A 25,743-nucleotide genomic window follows, 5' to 3' on the forward strand; every position below is an offset into this window, starting at 1 on the left:
CAGAGTCCCACCAACTGTTACAAAACTACCTTTGCAGTTCACACCTGATGGAGCCCTTTGGTGTCAGAAATGAATGCTGACACAGCCACTAGATAGATGTGCCAGGTAGATGTTCTATTCTGCTTGCATCATATTAGATTCATTAGGGTTTTTTTCAAAAAAATTCAGATAAACGAGGGTGATATTACAGCATTTATTATGCTACAAAGAGCTAGTAAGTATCTGCATGATGTTAATAAATGTTGCAACTGCAGGATTACTGCCTTGTCATCCGTACTGAGGATTGTTCACTGCTAATATTTTTATCTTCCTTTCCCCAGCTGCACCCCCACCCCCAGCTCCTGGCTTGGTGTCCTACACAAGTGATTAGTAGGCTGTAATTGGATCGGCTGTAAAAAAGATAATTAATTGATATTTCACTCCCAGAGAGGTCAAGCTGCCCTGTCTCAAATGGTTATTATGAAAGTAGTCAGCCTGCTGGCACTTACCCTCCAAGGTGGCACATGATCCTTGTCTTGTTGATAGGAATAATTGTTGTGATAGAATTTAACATGAAGAGGATATTTAAGGAGTGATTCTCTGATCTGAGTGCTTTAGTTCTACTTTGAAAGAAAGTATGAAACTGGAATTCATAATAAACCTTCTCTGCACTGCTAAGGAAGAAAAGTTGAATGGGGTCCCTTTCTTTTTCTAACTTATCTTGTGACTGTAGTGCACTGCTGAAACCATCTTTGCAGTGTTAAACATTTCCTTTGAAACTGTGTGGCACAAGAGCTGTCAATTAATGGTGATAATCTTTTAAAAAAGTTAAATTTAGTGACATGGGATCTTTTTAAATGTGTAAGGGCATTAAGAGCCTGGAGTTATTCTGCAGGCAGTGTGGTTCTTGTTCATGGCCTGGAGAATAAATACTGCTACTACAGCAAATGCTAATGGAGAGAGAGATGTTATTTAATGCCCTTGCAGAGGCAAAGACTTAACTTTTATCTTGCCATATAATGATAAAGTTATGGCACTGTGGAGATAACTGCAGCATTTCCAACTAGAAATTTCTTACTGTAAGGTATTCTGGCTAGCATAGAATAATAGTCAGAGTATTATCTTTCTTTCACACTTCACAGAATTTGGGACAAGCACTTTTCTTTTCACAGTTGAGTTGTACATTCTGGCTTTAATCTTTTTTATGATTTGGCTCTTGTATCTGTAGGGGATGGTAATAGTTTAGTGACCAAGACCTATTTTTGTGTACAGAAATAAATGGTAGGAAATCACAAGAGAGAGTTAGTACATGGACATGAAAATCCACTACGTTCGAGGGCTGATGATTTTGCATTTGTTTTTAACTTATGAATGCAAAGAAAAACACTAGCACATCATAAATTACACCATTTTTGGCACCTTCCTTAAGCATTACAGAATTTTTTTTTTCCCTGTAGAAAGGAGGCAAAAAGCCAAGTGGCAGGATATCTGCTGAGAAAGCTGAGTAGATGAGAGTCTCGCAGGAGAAAATGGAAGACAGCAGGTATGTGTGAGTCTGTGCTCCTGCTGCTCAGCTGGAGGGTGCTGTCTGCCACAGCCACTTATCTCTGCAACACACCACTGCTAATTGGGGTCAGGCTCCTGCACAGCTGGCACTGGCTCTTTCTTGGATGACCACTAGAACACAACTCTGGTTTTCCCACTTTATGCCAATGTGTCTTCTGCTTCCATATAACTCAGGCTCTTGCTTGCAGGAGCAATGTTTCTCAGTCCTTCAGTTTGGGAAGTGTTTGGTGGTTTTGGTTGTTTGGAGGTTTTTTTAAGTGCTTTTCTGGTTTTATTAGAGCTTTTTTCCTCTCTTTCAAATGAAGCAGTTGTGGGAGGTTTTATCATTGCCTAGTTTTTCATCTTAGTTTTGTAGTCTGCTCTGATTTCTGTGTCAGATTATTCTGATTATTCTGAGTAGTTACACATAACCTTGCTAGCTTAAACCTTGTGTGTTTAAATGAACCTCTATAATTGCATTACATATGATGCAGGTTGTTAAAAATATCAATACAATGGGAAGAGAAACTTCTCTGCTTACTAGATTAGTCAAGGTTTGTAAGGGTGATTTGAACAACTGGGACAGCATAAAAATTGTAGTTTATTTCAGCACAGAAAATCTCTGCTCTCTGAAAAAAAAAAAACAACAAAACCACTAGTTTGAGTTTACTGAACAGAATGGAATTAGGTGAAGAAAGTGGTGTATTATGACCATTTGTGCTGTTAATTTATCAGAAGCAAACTCCTGCTGTAGATTTCCAGTGCATGATTCACATGCTTTCTGTGCTTTTACTGTTTTAAAATATCAATAGAGAAATTTTTTGGGGATAGCATTATTTCCAAAAAACAAGAAGTAATTGGCTTCTTTTGTGATGCTGCTTAGACGTGAATTAAAAAAATATTTTTGGCTTTTAGAAGACTTTTGTCATTTCAGTTGTTTTCTGAGAGCATGCATGTGCATATAGACCTCCTGGTCCTACTTTTCATATTTAGTTTTCTCTGATATTTTTGCTAGGTCACTAACTGGAAGAATAAATTGTCCTTCCAAGCACAATTAGTGAATAACCCTTCCTTTTTGGAAGTGCCCTCTGAGAACATGGTAAATAAAAGGTCTGGTTTCTCATAACCATTTAATCAATACACAGCTCTGAAAGCAATAGTGAATCTTTTCCATGATCCAGCCACAGATGTGCTTGCACTAAGGCTGCAGTGTGAGATGACAGTAAATGAAATTGCAGCTACAGCAGCAAGTATTAGGGGGAAATGAAAATTCCTGACTCAGAGGAGCAGGGCAATGACAGAAAGACTCCTCATTATAGATCTTTTCATATGGAGAAGAATGAGTGGTAAATGAGGTTTCTGTGACACAAAGAGAATGGAAATACAGTTGGACGTTCATGCAGAAATTGTGCTCACTGTACAAAACAAACAGGAGAATGGGGATGTCTCATCTGCATTTCTTGACTGACAAAATGAGTGTGGAGAGATCCTCTGAGGATGGGAGGCAGTTGCAATATTAAGAGAAAGGTGGTGTTTAACTGGCCAATTCTTTGGGTTTTGATGAAAGTGAGTTACTAGCCAGCTTATTGGTAACTACTCCAGTGTTTGCTGCAGCTTATTTCCTGCACAATAGGTGGCAGGCTTTATAAAATACCAATTTCCCACCTTTTTCCCTAGTTCAGCCAATAGCAAAGCATAAAATAATTCCAGTGGGAGTTGCTGACATCAGCAGACATGGTTATTCCAGTGTCTAGTCAGGGCTGGTCCCACTGGTCTGCAGCAGCTTCTCTGCAGCAACCAGCTATTCTGTCATCTTTAAGCAGCAGGAGAAACCACACATATGTCAAAATAGACAGGACAATGTGCACTGGCTGCTGACAGAAATCAGAGGTACCAAACTACTTAAAGCACTCTTGCCAATGCTTCATTTACCACATGGAGCAACTGTCTCCCTCAGGTTTGCACTGTGACCAGGGAGTTTATGGTGGGTTTTTTGTTTTGTTGTGCCTACATGGCATAGCTTGGCAGCACCCCAACCTCTTGGTGTGAAGCTCTTCTGCTTTGTCCTGTTAAGTGGCCTAAAGGGTTGCAAATTCCCAGGTTTCTGAATCTAGAACAGCCAGAGGTGCCTGTGCATAAGAGGCCATCTCTCTTGTGTGTTGGTCTTTGGGCATAAGATACCTTAATATATTTCTTAAAATACTTGAAGAAATAAAGGAAGAGGCAGAAGGCTGTCTTTGTCGAGCTTAGCTGGACTTTTACATTATGGTGTAGAGGTTATGTACCTGTGTGCAGTGAAGGGGATCTACTTCTTCATGTAATTGAGAGGTACTTGAAATGCTTGACTTTCTCATATTTCATACAATCAAAGATCAGGAATAGCCTGTTAAAGTGCATAGAAAAAAGACAATGCTGAAGTTTCAGACTGGCCACTTGCAGCTGTCTCACCCATTGATCTGCACCAGTGTCTAGGGAGTGATTCCTCCAAACCTCCAGCAAGTTTTACATTGAGTCATTAATTAGCTTCACCTAGAAGTCACTCTCTGCCTACAGTGGCAGCCACTCCATTATCTGATGTGTTTCAAACAATAGAAATGATTGAAACAGGAACTCCTACATTTCTGTGAAGATTAAGAATGGCACACCACCCTGTAATTTAGGTAGTTGTGCAAGCTTTCATTTGCATTAGCAGAATAGTGCAGATTGTGTTGAATTATTTCATAAAAGTACCTCCAGGTTTTGAAAAAATTACTATGCTGTATATATATGTTATTTGTTTTGGAGTGTTCTGGTCTGGTAGTGAAGGATTTTTTTTAGTTGTTTAAACTATGTGTCTTCAAATAAAAATAAAACTGAGATGTATTAATTCTCCAGAAACACATAGAGTGGCACATTTGAGCCTTAATGTTGGGTTTTAAGCCTAGGGAGCCACCTTAAACTCTGAATTACATCTATAGAAAAGCTGAATTTGGTTTTAAATCTATCAGTCAATTCCACTTCCTCTATTAATAAAATGAACTTCTTTTATTTGTGACACTGACAGTTACTGCAAGCAGAGATTTGTTGTCACAGATTTTTATTTTCTTCAGTTACGTGGTAAGCAGGGCCACGTTTCACTACATTTTGTGTTATAATTAATTCAAACTAATTGAAGTTTGTATTCACTTAAAATCTGGATGAAGCTGGCTTATACAGCTTTACATATATTTTTCTGTGATTTGTGTGACTTTGGTTTAGACAGGCATGACTAAAGATTCTTTCAACTTATTTGTCCTTTTAGCTTCTTCACCCATATCCTGAGCACTGTTCTTGATCAGTTGGGTACACATTAAAGCAACAGATTGTATGTTCCCAGAAGGATTTCCATTTTCAGTGTCACCACAGAGAACTTTTCTGTGGGGCTTGTTGGTCAGAATGCTTCTGTTTAGAAGTTAATTTCATTATTTTAGAAGAACTGGAATTTATTTGGCAATTTTGCAGCTGTGAGTCATGGCAGTGCTGCATGTTTGATTTCAGGATTTTGAAGAAAAGTGATGTTTATAGAATGGAACATTACTTGATAATAGTGTCAGGGCTGTGCCAACTTTTTTCCTCTGTTAAGATGTAATTAGTTCTATAAAAGCTTTTCTGTCAACCAGGGGGGTGCAAATTGTTGCAGCTATTGAGGTGGCAGACTTACTATGGCTGCAAATAAGATTTTCTTGAAATTTCAGGACAGCAATTGGCAGACAAAATATTTTCTGTGTTACAGTTTATACTTTTGGACTTCAACCTTTTATAAGCAATGTTCAATCAAAAGGTGGAGGTTTGTCTGTGTGAGTTACATGCAAGTGGAAAGTTTGTTCATCTAATCTGAAGACACACTTTTTTAATTCCATTACTCATTTTAATACATTGTTTTAAATAGATTGGTCTCAGCTGTTGAGGCATAAGCAGCTTGTTATTTTTCCATAGCAAAGGTCACCATGCATCAGGGTAGTCAGGTGGCTAGCAAATCAAACTTAAAATAATCTTTCAGTTCTGTACTGCCATCTTCCTTTACTTGAAAAGGATTCCTTTAATTGCCTGCTCGTTTTGTTCATGCAGGAAAAATTCCTTGCATATCACAGAATTTTGGAGTCTGACAGAGATCCCTGTCAGTTCCTGCAGAATATTGAGTAGCTGAGGAAGCTGGGGTTGATTTAATGCATGAGGAATGGGACTTCACCCAGCAACATGTGAAGGTTGTGTGTGAGTCTTGGGGTTGGCTGGTGTGAAGATGGAAGAGGAAATGTCAGCTTCCTTTATTATTTATTCTGAGCAGTACAAATTACCTGGTTTCTGATTGGAAAAAAGCAGCCACACAGAGAACCCAGCCAAGCACCAAGCCCTAATCCAATCAGCCTGATGTATGCAGCAAGTTTACAGAATGACCTTGTGCATAATTACTCATTTGATGGCTGTTAGTAAATGGCACAAATGGAATCTGACATACATTATAACACATTAATGATTGCCTTCCTCCCTCCATCCTCTTCTGCACAGAAAAATGATTTTAATTAAGACTTCCGTGATTAGTCATTTAATCAGTCATTAGGCCAATACAGATGGAGTCAATTAATTTTTTTACACTTGAATAGAGCCTTGATGCTACTGCAAACCATACAATCTATTTTTTAATGTTGCATTATGGGCAACTGCCTGGATGTCTGTCTGGTAAGTGCACATCACTCCTCCAAAAACTGGGCAGCACTTGCAGCACACCAGCATTACAGCACCTATAGGTGTGCACTATCAGATGCCATCCAAATTTTACTGAATCAGTTTGGTTTTAAACTCAAACTGATAATTGTTCTTGCTATGGAGTATTCTTTATTTTTTAGACACTAGTGGGGCAGAGTTGCCTTTTAAAGCAAATGTGTTCAGCATCTCCTGATGTATTTTGTTTTTACATATAATACAGTGTTTCAGTGCTAGATTTCATGCAAAAATTTCCAATGTTTTATGAATATAAGAGTCTGTTTCATTTGGTGTGGAAAGACTGTCCACTTGTTGGGTGTTTCCATTGGTCTGCATTTGTTGATTATATTGCCCTGTTCAAAAAACCCAAAAAAACCAAAAGCCACAAAACAACCCAAAACCAAACTCACAAACCTACAGATTTTTTTCTTGAGATAATGCATTCCTTTACATCATGGTACATCCATATTTTCACTTATCCAGAAAGCAAGATGTATTCACAGTCAAAATTTTCAAAACCAGCTGTTTCCCTCTTGGCTTCCAGTGTCACCATATGACAGGTTGCAAGGAAGGGAAGGAGCAGGATATTTCCCCTGGAACAGCTGAACAAAGTACAAACAAGGTTGCTCCATCAAATAATAACCTGGTATGGTTGATGCAGGAGACACCTGCAGGTGGGAAAGTGTTTGTGGAGTAAGTACAAGGAGATCTGGTGCATTTTGTTAGCATCTTGTATGTGGCTGAATAATTGCAGTTGAGTAGTTAATTAGATCCTAACGTGAGACTAGCCTGTGACATGAGAGGAGATTGTAAAAAGAATGACTTATGGGTTCCTATTGGGAAAAATGGCTTGATAAAAAAGGGCAATGAAATACTGAGGCTTTGTGACCTCCTGCTGGAGAAGGAAGCAATGGCACTGGGCTGCCAGCACCAGGAGTGTGAAACAGGTAAAGAGGAGCTCTGCCTGCATGGAGTGGTACAGGAATTAGTTTGTTAATTCACTGCCACCCAAACCTCTTGAGTCCATTTCCAATATAAAATCAAAACAAGGCAATTGAAGTCTGTGGGAGTTAATGGGGTTAAGAGTGGGTGCCAGCAGCCAGCCTTGGCAGCTGGTGGTGTTTCCCTTCCCTTCTGCTGTAGTGTCTCCATGCTGGGAGAGGAGAGGGCTCTGTCCAGCCCTGGCATGAGGGGCAGATCCTCACCCTGTCAGTAGTTCATTTTAATGTTTTCTTTGTGGGCTGTTGCAGAGGCAAAAGGGAAAGGAACAGATTGATTTGTGTCTTTCTTAAAGCTTCTAAAGGTTGAAAAATGAGTCCTGTCTTGTCTAGCCCAGGAATAATAAATAAAAGCAGGTGTGAGGTGTTGGAATTGAAAACAGCTGGATATGACTGATATGATCTGACTTCTCTAGAGCTTCAGTCTTTAATCCCTGTGGCTCAGTGTGAATATTTCCCTCCTGATGCAATGCAGAAATAATAAATAGAACGCAGCATATGGAAGGGTTCCTAGACTGAGAAGCAAGGAGGGAACAACCCACAGTTAACTCTCATTATGCTCACTTCTCCTTCACTTGAACTGTCTGCCTCTCAGCAGCCCTCACTGCATTCTGCTGATCCTCACTGTCCCTTTCTTGGTGTTTGCAGCAAGGTATGCCATGCTAAATGGAAAAATTGGAAGCCTTTGGAACTTTGCTTCTGGAATCTACCTTAGTTCAGAGCTATTGTTTTGGATACACATGATGATCCCCTCCCCATTCTTGATGTAGCTTGTGCACATAAATGCTCCTTCCCATTTAAAGTAAACACTGACTCATCACTGCATGGCAATGAAATTCCTTTCTATACAGTTAGAATTGTCTGATACTCAGTTAAAGCCTTATTCTGTGTCTTGAATCTTGTCAAGTCTTGCAGTCTGCCAGAGGATGGCTTTGTCCACTGGAAAAGCTCTGCCATGTCACTGTGAGTTCCATACAAGGAACTGGTAGACAGAGCTAATGTGGTAATTGAGATGACATCAAATGACCTGTCTGAGACAGCAGGGTACAAAAATAGGCACAGTGCAATCCTATCCTACCCAATAATGTTTGTTTTTTTTTAATTTAACCTGGGTTTAAATTGCTTTGTATGTTGGAATGAACACTTTGTGTGGATTTGAAGCAGTGTGCAAAAGAAACAAAGGAATCCCCATGTAAGTAAATGATACGTGGGTTCTTTCATGTTTATTCTATTCCAAGAGTAATGATAAGATTCATCAGGGTCACACTTGGAAGCTGTCTTGCAAAGTAGATAATTTAGAAAAACATTTTGGCACCCTGCTGCTTTGTCATATATTTCAAGCATGTTGTGCCAAAAGAAAATTGTAGAAACTGCTGTTATAGAGTACAAAATCACTGGATTTATAATAGGGAGCCAGTGGTGAGAATTCATTATACATTCACACCTGCAGATAAAGAGCATCTAAAATTGGAAGTTTTATTCCACTCATCTTTGATCCTGATATTATTAGGTGATATTAGCATCATCCTACACTAGGCTTGGGATTGGAGCAGACATGAAATCCAGTCAGTACTTTTTACATGAAGTTATTCCTTGTGTATAGAGGGACATGAAGCAGAAGTCACCCTCTCCCCTGAGCTTCAGTCCCATGGCAGAGTCCACCAAGAAGCAAAGCAGTCCCTTTGGAGAGCTGTCCCAGGCACCAGCCAGAGGGAGTGCCCCATCCAGGTGGGATTTACCTGCATCCTTTCCCATCTCCAGTGCTCATTTCTACAACTTTGATTAACTATGGAGACTTTTAAATCAAACCAGATGGCAGGTTCTCCAACCCCTCCCATGATATATTTGATCCCTGGCTGCTGCAGTTCCAACAAAGAGAGAAAATGATACTCAGTTTCTAATTAAATAAGTAATTTTCCTTTGCAAATAGACTTTTAATCTCAGCTCCAGTGTTAAGGATCAATGGGTTGTCACATGGATGTCTTTTTAATAAGTGCCAGTTGAGATGACATTAAAGTGATAGACTGATCACTGTAATCAATGCAATTCAGAGTTGCTTTATGTCTTAAATGAACTTGGTTCCTTTCTGTGATTCTCCTACAGTTAACATTGTCTGAGCAATGAAGTACAAGGTTACATCTTACTTTAAAGTAAAAAGTGATGATGTGGAATTAATTTTTTTTACATAGGTGCAGGTTTTGCAGCTTAACTCCTGTTCCTATGCATTTCAAAGGACCTCACTATAGAATTCCTGCTGCAAAAAAGCAATAAGAGCAAAACCCTAAGTTCAAATTAGAATAAAGTCATGCAGAGCTATCCTTTTCTTCCTCCCCTGCACTATTCCTCTTCCATACAAAGAATAGGCTCACTAATATTTTTATTTGCTTGGTTGTTTTAGGTTAAGCCATGAACATTGACACTCCTAAACCCCAAACTACTCGACTCAAAGGCAGGTAGCACTGATGTTTGAGCTTGTCTGTGTGGCCCATCTTAAACAACTAATTGTGTTTGTGTTGTGCAGTGTCTGCATGCTCAGTGCCCAACAGGCTTCTCCCTGGTGTTCTGAAATGATTTGGGCTCCCATAAGCACATCTTCCCTGGCTTCTGACGAGGTAAAAGCAGCCCTGCTGGGGGTGCAGTTGTGGTGATAGAGGGAGGCAAACATTCCACCAGAGAAGAGGCTAATTTTGAGCTAAAGGAATCTTTCCACACCATTATTCTGCCAGGCTAATCAGTGTCTTTAAAGTCTATTTATGCGGAATACTTCAGAACTCTTTTCTTGTTCTGGATTTATTTTTTCAAAACCCTAGAGGTTCTGTAAAAACTCTCAGGATCCTTGTAAACCCTTTTATTTCTCTTAAAGTTGGCAGACTGACAGCCTTTAGTTATGCTTAGTACTAAATTATTTATCTTCCCTTTCCTTCCTAGTCCTGACTTCTGAATCTTTAACTTGACTCTTGGGATGTATCATCTTCTTTTTCTCTTTAAAGTGAAGCCATTTTTATCTTTTGTCTTTAGTGTTTTACCATTAAAAAAGTCCATGTAAAGCTTGAAAGTATATGTACCAGGCAGTGCCTGATTTTTTGTAATTGTAGTTCTAAGTATTATAGGGTAACTAGGTCATATAAAATATTTTATCTTTAGTTGTGTATGATTATTCACCACCTGCATTCAGTAGTGAGTCTCAAATTGATTTCTGTTTTTTTAAATACCATTCCTATTCCATTTCTTGTTAGAGAACAGTCCTGAGGATTCTCCTCTAGGGTCAAAATCTTTTAAATTGCAAGAGGTTTTCAACAATGGCCTTGAAATGGTGGTAAAATAAAAAGCACATGATTTGCTTTAACTCCAGCTTCCCATGAAGTACAGTGTCACTGTGTCAGTCTGTTTTTCATGGGACATAAGCACACAATTAAGTATCTTCCTAATAATAATGTTATTATGTGCTTTAAATTAGGTATGTCCTAATAAATTAAGTAGGAATGAAGTGAATAAGCTGTAGAAGAGACTCTTTTTAGTTGCTCATCATTAATGACAAGTTTATTTTTGCAAAATACAGGTGTAACCATTTAAATGCTAGCTGTTTTCAGTGTGCTGTAAGCTTTCTGCTATACAAGGAGTTTCATGTGCCAAAGTATCAATATTTATGCTATAAAATGTGAATAATATGTATGCCTTTAAAATAAGGGACTTTGTAGTCTGCAGTGCTGTGACCCTGCCTATGTTACTACTTGTTACATACTTCCTTATTTATCATTTTCTAGCTTCAGTGTTTTTACCTCACAAATATGTTTACCCCTTGATGTAACAACTTTAAAAGATGTAATATTTGGCTTAAAGAAGGCAGCATGGTTTCAGGATACTGAATGCTTTTGAAAATCCAATGTTTTGAAAGGGGCCAAGTATTTCACAGCAAAGCCAACAGTGCAGGGGGAAATGTCTTCAACTGTCTATGAGTTAATAATAAAAAGCTCTCATCAACGTGTAAGCAAGCATCATTATTGGGAGTAAAAATGTATTTATTCTCATCTCTAGGTCGTGCCTGACATCCAAAGAATGCAAGCTGCAAAAGGAGCACAGCACCTCATCAAGAATTCTAAAACATTAAAAGGTAAAGACCTCTTTTTCCCTGTCTGTATTATCATGTACACCAACTGCAGAAGCTGGGTTATGGTATAATTTCAGGACTCAATGTGTTTATCATGAAGATGTATCAATTCTTAAATCACTTCTAGGATTTGTAAAGAAAGCCCATCAGATTTTCCTAGAACTTTTTCTTTCAAAACATTTACCTTTGTGCCTTGATGTCTACTCTGTCATCTATCTGACAATTTTGGGTGCTGCTTTTAATTAGGAGTCAGTTGTTTCTGGTACTCTCTAAAACCATGGTTATAAACAAGACTGTGAGAGCCTTTGCCCTCTGATTGTACAACACCAAAAAGCAAAGTCACATCTGGAAAGGAAGCTTTCACTGAAGTTTACTTTGCAATTAAATACGTGGCCACTAAATACTGGCAATTAAATACTGTTCAAATGGCCACTCATGACACTTCTCTTCTCTATAATACTTCTCTTTCATTTTTACTCACATTAGTATTAAACAGTAACTTTCTGTTCTATTTTTGAAGTTGGTGACCTCTGAAGGATTTGGAACTCTGAAAGTTTCATTGGTGGAAAAATATCTGATATCATATTCTGGAAAGCCTATGGCTCATTAACTTATGTCTATTAATGGCTGCAAAATTCATAAACCTTTACATAATGATTTTCTTTAACTGTAGTACTATTAATTTTTATGGTAATTTTACTGTTATTTATGATCTTCAAAAGAGTCTGTTGGAAAAAGATAATCACAGAGGGCTTCCAGTCTGTGGTTCTCTGTGCTGTACAGTAATTGTTGTAGGCTCTATTAAAGATGAAGGAGGTTACAAGCTTTGACTTTATAAGGTGAAAGTAATTCTTTGAAGGGAAAGTTATATTATTAATAGTGATTGGAATTGATTACTCAGAGAGCTATAGTAATTCATTTGTGGATTCCATTCAGCTATACTTCTTTAAAGGGTTTTAAACTTTTCTCTCTCATCAGAGAGATCCTAATTTCTTTTTTTCCTGTCTGCTTACCAGTTACAGGAGCTTTTCTTAAAAAAGTCACCACAAACACAGATAAGCAAACAGAAAAAAACCCAAACCCACTTTAATTAGAAACAGTTCCAACGAAAAGGTAAATTACTGTGTTATCTTTAAAAAGGACTGCAGAAAAAAACAATCTGCATTTCTGTTTCTCTCTCTGGAGCATACAGAAGATATGGTAGGTCATGATCTATACTGTACATGGTGAATAGATATTGAAAGACAAGACTATTGTCTGGATAATGTAACACACCAGAAAAAGAGCAACTAGCAAATATCTTCTGTAAGGTGCATGGTGAATGCCCTATATTTTGATACAGGGTAAAGCAAAGAATTTCATTCAACAGGCAGGAGAGGTTGAGTTTTGGATGTTAGATTGATTTACTTTATCCTACAGATTCATGGGTTCCTGTGAGAAATACCTGCAGATCACAGAGCCATTTTCCTTAGAGTCCTCAGCTGAACTTTCTCTCTGTGCTGCTTTGCTAATTATTACAAACCTTGTAGTGGTTTGCTGGCCTGTTTGTCTTGGTCCTGTAAAGTCACAGCAGACTTTCCTGGGAGATGAATATATTTTGGTACTCATCCAAGTTCACATATATGAATGGTCCCATAGGGTTAGGGTTAGGTTGCTTCTATGAAGAAAATAAAGTCAAATGTTTAACAGAAAAAAGCAACAAATAATGTTCCATATTGATCAGAGATGAGGAATATGTGCTTGGAACTGGGAATCAAGTTGTTCCAGAAGCATGATGTGACACTGGCTGGTGCTTTTCTGTAAGGCAATGCTTTTTGTCCCAGTGGTAGTGCAGGGGTGCCCTGGTTGCCATGGTACATGTTTTGTTATGAATGCTGTAAATAGTCACAGCCTTGGCCAAAAGCAAAGTGAAGATCCCACTCTGGTCATGTTTACTGTGGGGTTTGATCATGATCACAGAGGCTTGTGTGGTGATTTACATGGTAAATGAGATGGGCATAAAGACAACCATCCCTGTGTTTCTGCCATGGAAGTATCTGCCTCATGTTGTCATTTCTCATAAATCATAAGTACTTCTCAACTTCTCATTTTAAATGACTGTGAATTAGGTTTTGGTATTGTCTTTTCAAAGACCAAGTCTCTCAGACTGTACCCCTGACCTGAGAGGAACAGACTGCTGGGTAGAGATGATGTGTGTCCCTACATCTGCTGCAGATGTGCTGCTCTTGACTCTTTCTCTGTCTCTGAGAAGCAGAAGCAGCAGAAAAAGGTAAAATGCCTCCTGCATTTCATGCAAAGGTAAAATCTCCTGCAGAGATGGAAAAGCTCATTTTCAGTGGTCTGAGTATTTTGAGGTCTGTGGGTGCAGAATGCAAAGCATTGCTATGGCACTTGTTGGCACTGTGTGTTTGGACTGTCCTTCAGTCATGTTGTAATACATGGACTTAGCTCAGAAATCCTGGAAGCACAGGAACCAGCTGCAGTATGAATGCACACATCTGGTCACAGAAAGTGCCTTAATTGTTTATGGATTTTTAATTGCAGGGGTGCTCAGCAGTGTTCCATGCTGCCTGCTCTTGGGTCATGCTGGAGTGACAGCTCTGGACACTGTTTCACCTGATGTTTCAAGAGCAGAAGCAGAATAAACTTGTTTGCACCTTGGAAAGTTCCCTTGGGTTTTGCTGCTGAGGTGGCTGCCCAGAGTGCTCACCAGTGCCAGGATGGGATAAACACCTCCTAACCAGCAGCTGGGTTGAGTTTCCCAGCTCCCTGTAAGCAATGCACTGAACATCCAGCAGAAGGCAATGAGTTCCATTTGCTACTGAATCTTCTTGCTTAACTACCAGCAATACCTTCTCACAGTTCCAGTTCTTCAGCTGGTAGGATCCAGCCCATCCTTCTGTCTCCTTTAACTCAGCAGTCCCCTGCCCAACACAGGTGGAAGGACTGCATAGGAATTACAGTTTTAGCAGCCTGATCATCTCAAGCCAACATCCTTTTGCCCCAATTATTCCTCTGGCCCCTGTTCCCCTTTTTTCTGTCACACAGGGGGGGTGTCCCATAGAACAGGCTGTGGCCAAAAGCTTTCTGCTTTGGAAGGAGATTTATTTCCCTCTTTTAATATTAAGCCAGGGAAGGAGGAGAAGAATTGGGAAATGTTACAACTGTGATACTGGTATTTTGAGAAGTGTAATGAAAGCTTCATCCATAACACTTCCAATATTGCCATTCTTAATATATTCTGAGGGAGTGCTGAATGCAGATAGAGAAGGTTTCCTGGGCACACAGCAGTAGAAATGCTGTGTCTGGTTTTCATTCTTTGCAGACAGGACGAGCAGTTGCTAAAGCAGTTGCTCTAAAAAAAATGAGTTAACAGTCAACCTATCTGGAATATATTTTTCAAAAGTTTGGAGTGTTTCCATTAGTATGTAAGTACCAAGAAATATATCATAAAAGCCAGTTGGCCTCACAAACATTGAATCTAATACCAGTTAATTGTATCAAGTTGCAGTTGTTCTAATGTTTTCTATGTAAAGGGTCAGAGTTCCAGCAAACATGTTTCTGGGGTTGTTGGCAGCTAAAAGAGAGAGGCTGCTTTATTGCTCTTTCATAACTGTTCTGATTTCCAAGGCCAAGAAAGCACCGTTGGAGTTTTTATTATTTTTAATTTTAAAAATACTGTAGAAAATATATTACGTAAGGACACCTGCAGGAGCAGAAAAGTTCTGAAATTTTGGAATCTAATTTTGCTTTGAGAAGAGATGTTTTACATGCAAAAGAAAGCACAGAATTTCAAAACCTTTATTTATGGCTTTGTGGCAGTGATGAACATTACTTAATAAGCTATCTTTCTGCTCAATATCAGCCGGTCACATCGTCACTGAGCTTGAAAACCAAGACCAACCTTCACTTTCATTGCATCTTTGTTCTCATTTATGGCTTTTAAGAAGCATTATTAACCCAAATTTGATGCATTCCCTCAATTCCTGATGCACATGTGATGTTTCCCCCTGCAGTTTTTGATCTGTTCCATGGGCAGAGTCAATAATTTTAAGAGAAACTGCAGATGTCAACTCCTCTGGTCTCGGATCAAGATGGAACTGTGTAATAACAGAAATCAGAGATGGAAAAAACCTATTAAGTCATCTTGTCCATCTCTTCTGCCAGTTCAGAATGACTCCTGCAGGATGTTCTCCAGTGAGCTGCTCAGCCTGGTTCTGGGCACTGATTCTGAAAGGACTGCAAAGCCTTTCCTATGATTCTCAGGGATTATCTTTCACTTGTCTGTTTTCAGTCTTGTATGACAGGGCCAGACTGTAGCCATGTTACTTCTGTAATGCAACTATTAGTAATAAACCAGCATTTTTCTTTAATAAATGATTTTTTTTTTTCTAGAACCAACCCTACATTTTCTGGTTTTGGTGACTGTCTGAGGAAGTAAATGGCAGCTAAGAATTTCTGCATCTTCTACAAACAGCTCCTGTTTACTGGCAATTTGGTTGTTTCTAGGAATAGTTCTTGGCCTGTGGTTCTTTCACAAGCAGCCCTGAGTGACCCAGAACTGCCCTTGCACTACTTGACAGCTCTGCATTTAAATCCACAAGGCACTGAGCTGGGAGCTGGTAACATTTAGCAGAGCTTGGTTCCAGTGCAGCAATTGCATGTTAGTACCAAGCAGACTGTGTGTGAAGCCTCCAGTGCAGCAGATTTCAAGTAAGACAAGAGGAGCTGTGTTCTGTGACTGGGAGGAAACAGGCCTAGGAATTCTCTTGTTTCAATCTGCAGCCATATGTTAATTTTCACATGTTCTGTGAGCAGGGCAGAAATGTCTTCTGCAGAGAGTATGCTAATTTCCTTCCTAGGGATCTTTCTGCATCACTTCTGTGAATGTAGGGCTCATCTGTTAGAATTTTTTCAGACAGGAAAAAAAATATAGCTTATGCTTTTGAGTGCAATGGACATAAACTGAAATATTTTTCCTTACTAAGTAGAATTTCCTGTACTTTTACCATGAGTGTCATCAAGCAGTGCAAGTTTGCCCAGAGAGAGAGCATGCTTATGAATTCTCTGTCCTTTGAGATACTGAAAATAGAACTGGACAAGGCCCTGAGCAGCCTCCCCTCTTTGCTCTTGCTTTGAGTGGGGAGGCTCTCAGAGGTCTTTTCCACCCAGAATGTTCCTGTGATTTTGGGATTATCAGAAACTTGGAAAAATAGGGATATTCCTCTTGGAAAGGGATTGAGTAATCCAGATTTAAGACAGCTATCTTCAGTGTTTGTGTGCTCTATATCAGTCATCCTGAAAACAATTCTGGCTAAGTCCTAGATTAAAATTAGAGGTGTAAATAGGATGATACCCTCATTTCAGTGTTTTTACCCATCATGACCCCTGGACCCTGCCACTCCTGATCTTGATTTCCTGGTGTCCTCCATCCCCACCCAGGGGGGACAAGGCAGTCACTGTGGTTCCTGCTTAGGATGGGGTCACCTCACGTGCCTTCTCTCTCCCACTTCTCCCCTTGTCCTTTAGTTAACATCTGGGACTTTTTTTCTCTGATCAACATAATTTCCTTACCTGGAGCAGAGTGGTTTTGTGAGTGGGAAATTCCTACAGTTTGCCATCAGCCAGAGAAAAGTTGGAGAGGTCTTGACTTCACTTCTCCCTCCTTTTGTCTAATAATGTGAAGACCTGTGTCTGAAACCTGTGTAATGCTTAGTCTTACTCCACTGAAAAATCTAAAATTCCTTAAAAGAGAATACAGCAAATTTAAGGTTTGATTGGAAACCTCTGTTTATCTTTGGGACTCTAAAAGCTGTTACACCTCCAGTGCCTGGGACACAGTAAGAGTTTAGAGTCTGTAGCAGCTCGGATCTGAAAACATGAAGCATGTTGTAGACTCCACTTACAAGTCACAACTCCTCTAGGAAAGTGTGTAAGAGGTACACAGGGATTATCCCCCTCTGAAGGGGAAGGTAAATACCTTTTAACTTCAAACAAACGTTTAAAATGGAGTGAAGAGTCTGTGGGCTTTGGAATTTCCATGGGAATGTAGCAAAGGGAATACGTTTGTTACTTTTGGAATTGAATACTGAGCTGGAAGCCCAACCTTTTCATGGTGTCGTTTCTCTAATAACATCAGGTGGTAATGAGTTTTTTTCTTCTTTCTTGCACCCAGAAGGAAGCCTTTCCTAGCCTAGGATCCTCTGGGTGTGACATTCCACAACAAGAACCAGCAGCCTGGGCTGAATAATAGAGACCTCTGCAGACTAAACACACTTTTGCTGCCTTCTCTGCTTGAGAGAAAGCAGAGTTCCATTAGTTGTGGTTACTCTGTTGTTATTTGCAGGGTGCAACATACTTGCCCTAATTATTTTAAAATGTCCTGTTCCCAGCTTTGGCAATCTGCAAAAGGCAAGGTGCACGCAGTCAGCTTGGAAACACTTAAATACCAGGAGGGAATTGTCCCACCTAGGATTCAGCTCCAAACAAAACAAGGCTCAGCCCTCAAGCTGCACTCCTTATCACCAGTGTGCTGTTGACACAGCAAGCGCTGGAGTCCAAGTGAAGGAGGATGATGTAGCTTTTGTAAACATGAGCTGCAACATGGTACGGCCAAGGCTGCAGAGGGAGGCAGCAGCAGAGTGGTGCTGGAGTTCAGAGATTATTTCCACTGTTGGGAACTCCAGCGTGGGGCTGCCAAATCATACAAGGAGGTTGGGAACATCAGTAAGACATTCCATTTTGGTGACTTTATGTAAACCATCCCATGTCTTTGTGCTGTCTGTGGATAACACTGGCCATGGTAGCAGTGGGAGTACTGGTACACTTGTTATTGTTTCTGAGAGGCCCTGTTCTGTTCAGCAGAGTCTTGGTTCTGTTAGGGCTTTGACACTCTCTCTAAATCTTACAAGTGACTTAATAAATACCTGCACACTTGCAAAAAGAATTCAAATTCCTCTTGCTTCAGTGATCTATTTCCTAAGAGTGAAATGATCTTCACATTTCTTTCCAAGTGCTTTTTAGACTGTTCCTCCTTGGCTTTCCTTCATTGTGAAAAGCTGGTTTTGGTTTCTTGGCCTGATTTTTCACTCACATAGTTAATCTTCCTCTGGCTTCTGATAAGCTGCCAAGTGTTTAAAATCTGCTTTGGTATTCCCTTGTAAAAGAGGCTGAATTTACCAGAGTTCATTGTAAGCTATTTTTCAATTTTTGGTGTTCATTTTGCTGTAAGATCATTTCAGCAAACAAATGAACAAACAGAGCCCCCATTTTCCAGGTTACTTGTTGTCAGGAATAGGAATTGTTGTTGCACCACTAATGAATTCCATTTTTTCCTCTTGCACAAGCATTGCTCTCCTCTTTTTTTCATGGTTTTTTGTCCATACTCAGTAGGTCTCCTGTCTCTGGGCTGTTGCAGAGCTCACCAGGTGCTGTGAGGCAGGCTGCTTGCTTTGTGCAGCTCATTCTCAGGTGTGTGATCATTATGTGGATCATACAGACAGCCACACTTTACCCACTCTGCATTAATTAGTACCTTGCCTTTGCTGTAGTAAACGTGGCTCCAAAACTCAAATTTATAGATCTATAGTGACAGGACTCACTGATCATCATCTGGCCTGACTTTCTACAAAGCACAGGCCAGAGATTTATACTTAGGTACAGAACCAATTAAGAAAATATTTGATGAATAGGAATCTGGGCAAGAGGGGTAGATCCTTTCAGCTGATTTCATTACAAAGCTGGTCATTTGTCACTGGTCCTTTTGCAATAGGAGGTGTAAAACACTGATGTTGGGATAATGGATTTTTGTGTCTTTGTGAATGATGGAACTTCCCTGCTGCATATTCCTCAGTCTGCTAGGGGAATGCAGAGTTCTGTGAGAGGACTGGTGCCTGTGATGTTTTGTGCCTGGTTTTCAGATGGTCTATAAGGTTTGGAACTGGTCTTTCTTATCCTATACCTGAATATTCCTATGATCCTCCCATTTCATGTTCCAGTTCTCTGTGAAAAGCTTTCTTACTGTGGTCACACACATGGTCCTGCACTTACAGGAAAAGATTCTGTTGCTGTTGATTTTTATTGCATTCTACCTGGGTTTCTGCAAAGGGGAATTTGCTTGGGCTGTGCCAGCATATCCTGCCTCCTGTGGTGGTGCCAGCAGCAGCACCCAGCCATGGGTAATTTGCCTGGACAGCCACTTGGCAGTGTCCTGCTGTACCCTGCTCTGTACCCACAGAGCTGGCAGCACCACGTTTCAATCATACTTGTGAAACACCTTTTTCACAATGATTTGCTTTGCTAGTTCCTACTGAGCAGCTGCTTATTCTGTAGGCAACTTCATTAGAATAATTACACCATTTGGGGAATATTCAGTGTTTTGTCAAACCTCTGGAGAACTTTTTTTTTTTTTTTTTTTTTGAAGTGGCAAGCATTTGCATACATTTTTAGTGTGTTATTTTTAACTTAAATGGCTTCATGTGTGAAATATGATACTTTTTAGGAAGAAATATTTTTTGAAATCTTTTAGCAGCACAAAAGGTTTTACATCCTTCCTTCCAATTGTTTTTGTAATGCAACATATTTGACCTTTTACCTCACAAACAGGCCAGTGCTGCTCTGCTAATCCCAACTCCTTGAAGTATTTTCTGAGCACAAAAACTGAGAAAGTATCTTCTCTGTCCTCAGCACTGTCCTTGTGCTGTACATGCTCAGATATGGAGAGAGTGGGCAGCTTACTTGCTCAGTGCTTCCTGATATCTTTATCATTATTCTGTCTCTATTATCTTTAAAATATCCCCCCACGTAACTGTTGTGACATCCTCTGCTTCCCATCAGCATCATCCTCACCAAGTGTTGTTTCTAAAGTTTGGAAATACCCTAGATTGGTGTTTGTTATTGAGCCCTGCAAATATTGTTCAGCTCAATTTATTGCAAAAGAAAAGCAGGAATTTCATTTGGGAGTTTGGATTTCACACACATACAAAAGCCTGGGGTTTAAGGTTTGGTTTTGAAGGTTTTTTGCCTTTCATGGCACGTTTCCTTTCCTCTTTGTTTAGAATATTAGCTTTGTTGGAAAGTTGAAGTTTTAAAGTCTCTTTTTTAACTGCTTGAGACCCAGGCACTAGTAAACAGCTACAGTTCTGGTTTAAAATGTCTTTTTCTTCTGGGCTGAAGGAATGAAAGAGAAATTAGTGGTATTCTCAGAATTCACACTGCCAAAGCCAGCTGCTGGTGAATTTTGAACTTTTCCTCTTTGGTTCTGAAATGGATGGTCATCTGGTGCCTAAAGTTTCTTTTTACCTATTACTTTGTCAAGTAGCTTTTTGAAAAGGCTTAGAGCAAAAGTTGTGTGTAGGTAGAAAAAGCCTGTTGTTGATTTCTTTACATAAATGTCATACTCAATCCCTGACCTTTTTTATTGCCAATAATCTGCATTGCTAAAGGGAAAAATAGAACCCATGGAACGTTTCCTCCTTTTTTTATGATTTAAGAACAGCTTTATCAAATAGCCATTCCTCAAAATAAAAAACATCTGGTCTGCAGAAGTGCCCTGTCAGCAGACAGCAGCAATTACACCAAGGCCAAACAACATCTTAATTAGTTACAAGGCAGCCCAACTGACAAAGAGGGAGCCATTCAAAACTAAATAAATGCAGCTACATTCATCCTTTTATTTAATTGCTCCCCCTCCTTTTTTTTTTCCTGTGGAACCAACAGGAAATAATGACCTGTATTATCATTTTTGCTTTTTAATTTATGCTGCCATATGCAGTGAGCCCCAGCAGTTTGAATGAACTCAAACGGGTGGGATGACAAACAAAAGTATTTGCTTTTTGCAAAAAATCCTCATCATTTGTAACACTGAACTTAGGAAATCCCTGTTGTCTTTGGTCAAACAGAACCCTGAGATGGCTTCACAGAACGTGCTGGTGGGAGAGCCCAACAAAGAAATGGCTGGAACCCAGGGGCTCTGTCACTGACTTCAGTCTCTGTACTGCAAAAATTAATCAGAAGTGATATGTAGAAACCAGAGCTGCTTTCTGATTCTGCTGATCCCAGCATATATGGAATGTAATACAGTGACAGAAAGTTGTGTAGTCATGAGTTTATTATGATAATATTGCATGCTAGAGGCAGCCCAGTTCTCTAATAACAATGTGAGGCATCACTCCCTGCAATCCATACGTGTGCCTGCTTATGTTCCAAGTGTCACTGGGTGGGGCCATAAGGAAAACCAAGAGCAGCTGTGGTGGTGAAAGAGGGTGAGTAGAAGCCTGAGTTATTGTTAACATCTGTAGCCCTGCAATCAGCCCCCAGTTTGATCACTTACGTGAGCACAGCACAGTGCTGAATAAACCCTCTCTGGGTATCTTTGTGTTCCAAAACATGTCAGAAGGAGAGATTAACAGTTTTGGAAAGGGATCTTCTCCTTGGGATGAAGATTTCATTTGCTTGCCTGGTACTCTTGGAAGTCTTTCAAAAAGCTGAAAGTAAAATAAAATAAAATAAAAAAAAGGTAAGATGGTGTGTTAGAACCTGGCCTTTCCCTTCTTTAACTGGCACAGCTATCAACCCCAAGGGAGCAAACTGCAAGCAAGGCAAGAGGCTGTGGTCTTGCAAAGGCCAATTATCTTGAGTTAGGCTAAAAACTTTGAGGAGTTATTGCACTTTGGTAAATTTGCAATTTTCCAAAAGTAAAAAAAATACTCAGGTCTTCTAAGAATTTTTTCTTTTTTGCTGCTATCAATCTTTTCAAAATAGAGATTTTTTTTTTTTTTTCTGTTACAGAGGATTGAAAGACTCTCTCTTTCACATCTGCCTTCTGCCCTTTTGCTGCAGTCCCTAGGGAAATGTTTAGGTCTTTCTCTTTTCACCTCTTAGGAACATCCCAGTGCCCAAATCCTACCCCACCACTCATACCCTGCAAGTCATGGAAACAACTCTGCCTCTGGTACCAACAGCCTGAATATTTTCAGGAGGTGAACAAATGAGAACACTTGCATCAATGGCACTACAAGATAATTTTTTTTTTTTTTTTCACCAACTGAAAATCATGTTTTATCAGTTTGTCAGAAGGAGGTTTGAGCCCCCAGTGTGGCCTCTCTTTAAAACCTTGTTGCTTTCCAGCTCTTACAGATCAGGAAAACACCTTCACAGCTACCTCACTGCTTAAGAGCAGCAGGTACATAACTGCTGTGGCCCAGTTCTATAGAAGGAACTGTAGCCAAAGGAATAAAATGCCAAGTTAATTACTGTCTTACAGTCAAGTTGGGTTTCAAGGGCACTTGTAATGCTCCTCTCAACCACAATACAGCCAGGCACAATGCAGGGAGATGTTTCCTTGTGAGTGCCCTCACTCCAGCCTGCTGCATTCCAGAGGACTGACATGGTATGAAAAGGAGTGCTCTGCTTTGCTGCCACCAGCACTGAGGTGCTGCATTAACCCTGAGCCCCGGGACAGGGAAGCTGAGCAGATTTTAGTGGAGCCTTTGGAGTGAGAGGCTGAAGGATGCACTGGAGGGACTCCCAGGGCTGTGAACACAGCTCTAATGATGCAGCTGCACTTCTGCTAGCAGCAGCACAGTTGGGCTGGCTACCTACTAATTAATAGATACAGGGATTTCTAGACCAGAAAAGAATGTTGTCATCATCTAAGATGCTCTGTTGTGTAGTTTCTCTCTATTCATTCCTGCCTCAGGTTCAGTAGTAGTGGGGGAAATGGAATACAGCATTGCATTAGCTCAGCTTTTGCTGTTTCTCATTGTTTCCAGATATCTAATCCTCTACTTGAACATGGTGAAAACCATTTATTTTTGTATAAATCTTCTAGAGCAACTGATAGTTGTGATTTTTTTCTTGTTATAGGTGATCAGTACTGCTCATTATTCTCCTGGTTTCCCTTTGTTGCTGTTCTAAATTCTCTACACATTCTAACTCTAATTTATGGTTGTTGCTATCAGTTTCTCTTATTTAATCTACCTTTTTTTGTAGAATTAGCTGTCTGATCACTTTTGCATCCCTAGTGCTTTATAAATGGTTTCACTTGGCTTTAACTAAGTTAGCAATCTTTGCTCTTGGTGGGACTGCATTTTTTCCCAATAACTAAGTGCTTTTGTGTAGTTTGCAAATGCTGTTCACAATTTTATTATCTCTAAGCTTTTCTGTCTTGTAATTGTTTCTGTTGTATGGAAACAGCTTTAAAGCAGAGGTGTGTGTGTTATTGGTGTGGGGAGCTGTGAGGTCTGTGGCATGGGGTGGTGGGGGTAAGAATTCAGGTACAGGCTGGTGGGATGGGCAGCAGTGGTGGGGTCTGTGTGACGCCTCTTCCTTGGGATCAGAGCTGGGATTGAGCTCTGGAGCCTCAGAGCTGAGCTGGGGGTTTGAACTGGGGCTTGGCTGGTGTGGGTGGGTGTGATGGGTGCCCTGAGGACAGCATGAGAGGCAAAGAGGAGGAAAAGAATAGCAAGAGTGAGGATGAGGTGAAGAGGTAGCAGTGAGGCCTGAACTGTCCCTGTGCTTGGAACCAGCTTGGTGTTTTTAAAAGAGGGAAAACAAGACCATAGGCTGGCCAGTCCCTGCTGAAACAGTGTATGTGTTCTTTCCTTATGGTCTGGAGAGCAGTCTGAATATTCTGTTGAACAAGTTACTCTGGGCACCAGCCTGCCCCAGACTCACTCAGTGCTGCTAAAAGCTTCTGCCTTTTACCCCAGATAATGTCAGTAATGGTGCCTGGAGTCTGCATAAAGCATGGGGTCTTCTTTTGGGATGAAAAAGGCACTGAAATTCAGTGCTCCTTCCTGGTCTAGTTTTTTTCTTTTTACATTCTCCTTCTACATACACTCATCCTTCCTCCACCCCTCTGGATCATTAGTGAGCTGTCTGTCTGTCTGTCTGTGCATCCTGCTGCATGTTCAGAGTCTCCTTTGCAGCACTGACCCCTCTGAAGGGGCTGTGGGTGTCTCACAAGGATTCCTTGAATCTGAACCTTGTGAGACAAGGAAGAGACAGTGAGCAGAAGCTTTCATGTGTCTCACAGCTGCCTTCCTATCAGAGTCAAGATCTGATTTCATTCCTGAAAGGTCCTATTGTTTCCAGTAAGGACTGTGAAATAATTCCTTGTTGAGTGATGGTGAATGGAAGGGCAGCTGGGAAAGCAGGGATGGTTCTCCCTGAACAACTCACAGCTGTGCAGTGGGATGGCAGATGTGAGGATTTGACACCCCCTCTCCCCCCAGGACAGAGTATGGGAAGCTGCTGGTGTCAGCCTGGAGGAGACTTGGCATGGCAAGTACCTTTCCAGATTGGATAACCTCCACTTTCTCAGAGGTGGTCAGGTGTGCTTTTATACAAGTGATTCCCAAAAGGAATAGATGTCAGATTGATCCAGGTTATTGACCAAAAAGAGAAGTTTTATATAATGTGGACAGAATAATGCAAATGGTCGTGACTGAGAATGTGTGCAGAATCCAGGGGGGTGATAAGCAGAAGGCTGTGAGCACGTGGGACTTGTTCTCTGTACACTAGGAACCACACCAGCATCTTCAGTCAGCAAACCTTCCTTTCCTGGAATGGTGTGCTCAGGATATTTGAGAAATGGTCTAAAGTTAAAAACTCCAGCTGCTCTCCTAGGCAGGGGAATGCTCCAGAAATACAGCCAGTGGGTGGCCCAGATTCTGTCACTTGTGATACTGATGTTTTGAAGCAAGCAGGCTGTGGCTAGCACCTACTGCAGTGACTCATGGATCCTAGGTACAGAAAGACACCACAAATAGCAAGCAGCAGACCTTGGGGGTTCAGGGAGGACTGGTAGGAGCAGCACAAGCTGTCATTTGGCTGGGAGTGGGAACAATGGCATTTTCTGAAAGCTGGTCTTAGTTTTATAGGGAGGGAGTTCCTGTTGGGGATTAATGCCATTTGCATGCTGCTTTACCCAGGCCATCAACACTCTGTGGTTATTGGAAGTCTATAAATACACCAGGACAAAAGCAGCTACCTGCATGGAGTCTGGAAATGCTTTTAGGCAGGAGAGTGATTTTTCTTCTGGGTAGACAGACCTAACAGCATTATTCTTTTCCCCATCCCTATCCCAAAAAGCCCTCGAGTCGAATCATTCTCAGATTCCCTTCCACAGTTCCAAGAGAGTTCTTGAAACTGGGGATTTTAGATTCAGAGAGCCTGAGGTTACATCAGGGCCAGACTCAGCTGTTCCCTGGGACCCAACCTGGAACTGCTCCCAGCAGTTTGTCACCTCCCTTCCTGGGCCTGCACCAGGGGACATCGGGGCCCAGGGAGCTGAGCAGCTCAGTGGCAGAACCTGGCAGGGGGAGGAGAGGTGTCCAGTTTCCACATGCACACACCAAGATACTTCTGTCTCCACATCATTGGGCTGATGAC

The 25,743-nt window shown here is 40.6% G+C and overlaps 1 long non-coding RNA gene across 1 annotated transcript in view; it reads left to right on the forward strand.

Annotated features, from left to right (window-relative positions):
* LOC139806842 (uncharacterized) overlaps positions 1-15,899 on the forward strand; it is a 31,256-nt gene extending 15,357 nt beyond the window's left edge. The window contains exons 5-6 of the long non-coding RNA XR_011730371.1: positions 11,277-11,352; positions 13,894-15,899. This is a non-coding gene — a long non-coding RNA (uncharacterized lncRNA). The remainder of the gene's footprint in view (positions 1-11,276; positions 11,353-13,893) is intronic.
* Positions 15,900-25,743: the final 9,844 nt, after the last annotated feature.

Source organism: Heliangelus exortis, chromosome 23 (genome assembly GCF_036169615.1).
Source record: "Heliangelus exortis chromosome 23, bHelExo1.hap1, whole genome shotgun sequence".
Lineage (NCBI taxonomy): Eukaryota > Metazoa > Chordata > Aves > Apodiformes > Trochilidae > Heliangelus > Heliangelus exortis.